Raw genomic sequence first — 2,157 nt, 5'->3', positions numbered from 1 at the left:
CACCCACGAGCACACACACTTGGGGGCCTGCAGAGCCGCTCCAAGCTCTTCCCGCGTTCCCCCTTCCGCCGCACCCGCTGTCGCTCCCAACTTTCGCGTCGCGTCCACCCACCGGTCCAGTCTTCGCATACACTGCCTTGACTCGGCTCGGAATCAAGCCGAGGTCCTCACTTTCCCGAATTCCAGCGGCAGACACCCACTCCCCCTTGCCCCCCCAAAAAATAATTGTTTCTCTGCAGTGGCAACAACAAAATACTTATAGAAAAAAACACACGTCACACTGGCAAGCCGAGCCTACCCCAGCGAACCATAAAGCGTACCCCCACTCGGACATCTGGAAACCATTCCCAACATTCCGGGAAGCCGAGGGACCCATCGCTACCAACTAAAAACCTCGCGAGAAACGTCCTCGGGACGAGGGGGGCCCAGGGGGCCATAAAACAGAAAACGGACGGTGCCCGAACCCCGCCGCTCAACGCGCGGGGCAAGGGTGCGTCCCACGACCGGATGCGTTCCCTCGCGAAAACTTCGAAAAAAGATTTAAAAAATAGTCGAATTCTGTGACAACGTGATACACGTATATGGCACAGGAGGTTCGCAGCACGTGAGCATATTCGCGATTGCATGATGCAGGTCTTCCAACAACATCCCTTCCACATGCCACCTGTGTTTTGTCAACGTAAACCGCAACGTTTCCGGCGCTTGAAACGAACACCACACACGTCGTCGAGCTATTAGGGAGTTTTCGTAAACCGCTTACCTGCCTCCACTAAGCTATCCGTAACGAAAAGGCCGCCTACTGTGCCTGCGCGCCGCTGGCCTTCATTAAAGTAACCGGAATCTCGTAGCGGGTTGCGGAGAGCGTTGCGGAATGCCGGAAAACTCCAAATTACCCATGCATCAAGGAGAATTTAGGGAATGGTCTGGTCACTACGGCAATGCTCCGAAACTATCATGACCTATCCGAAACACACCGATGTTCGGCCGTTCTTCCGGAACTTTCCGAAATGTGTTTAGAGAATGGCGTCGCTCAATCACGAATTTACTTCGTGAAGAGGTTCTTATAAAATGTCCAAATTAATTTTCACATTGCGTAGGAAAATACGAAACCTCATAAACAAACACTCACATTAATCCCGTAAACTGAACAAATTCTGATTTTGGATTGAAAAGAGGGAGCCCCGAGGGGCTTGCCAAAAATTGCCATGGCCGTCGGTATCGCACGACGTCCCGGCGGGGTATTGGGAAAAGTTTTCAACTAGCAATAGTCGCCCCTCAGATAGCTTCATCGGGTATGACACTGCCTCTGCGCAAAGTTGAATGCCTGTTGGTAGAAATTTCGATCCCGTCAAAACGCGCAATCACATGTACGCACTGACCGACGCCATAGAAGTTGTATTACCGTGGAAGGGGTTTCGTGTAGTACATAGTAGTTCTACTTAGTACACTTTTAAGTGCAGTGTATGCTGATCTCTTATGTCTGAGTTCAATTGCGGAATATCTTCATTATTCTATGCTCGAAAAATGGAAATGTAGGCTATGACATTTCTATACAGGAACTCATCTCTGTTACGTCACGGTGTGGTGGTGGCGCGTCGGGCGCACTTCCGGTCTGGGGCTGTGGGCGGAAGGCCCCATGTGAGACGTGTATTCCTGCCAGTGTTGCCAGATTGGGCTATATATAGCCAAATTGGGCGGCATTTTTTTTTCTAGTCGGCGTCAAAATTTTGTGGTTGGCTATGTGGCTATTTGGGGCTATTTCAAAGAATGCGGCGAACTTTTGTCGAACCTCAGGTTCGGCTAGTTAATTTCCGAACTTTTACTCAGTTTCGAAAAAAAAATTGTTTCTTTTTTGGCTAATCGAGAGGAGAAAGATGAAGAAAGGCATTTAAACTTCGACAAACTTAGGGGTTTTCACAATGCGCAGTGAAGCAATGCTTGCAGAGTTCAAGTGGCCTCCTTACAGCGCAGTGGAGCAAACCAAGCATATTGCACTTTTACCACAGGCCCGGTAGCGCGCCTCCAACCCGGACGCATATGCTCTGCTCTGACGTAGAGTGAACACACCAAATGCTGCTTTGGTGCCCATTGTGAGAATCCTTAGGCACACAAGTTTGTAAAAATGACGAGTCCGCAGTTTCACCGCTAAACACTTGA

General features: G+C 49.8%; 1 non-coding gene across 1 annotated transcript; it reads right to left on the bottom strand.

Annotated features, from left to right (window-relative positions):
- Window positions 1–1,178: 1,178 nt before the first annotated feature.
- Window positions 1,179–1,318, bottom strand: LOC115308905. Its single transcript, XR_003916600.3, has one exon. It is a non-coding gene; the product is annotated as a U4 spliceosomal RNA (small nuclear RNA).
- Between the last annotated feature and the right edge of the window lie 839 nt (window positions 1,319–2,157).

Source organism: Ixodes scapularis, unplaced genomic scaffold (assembly GCF_016920785.2).
Source record: "Ixodes scapularis isolate PalLabHiFi unplaced genomic scaffold, ASM1692078v2 PGA_scaffold32__2_contigs__length_656809, whole genome shotgun sequence".
Classification (NCBI taxonomy): Eukaryota; Metazoa; Arthropoda; class Arachnida; order Ixodida; family Ixodidae; genus Ixodes; species Ixodes scapularis.
This window is presented reverse-complemented; position numbering and strand designations above follow the sequence as displayed.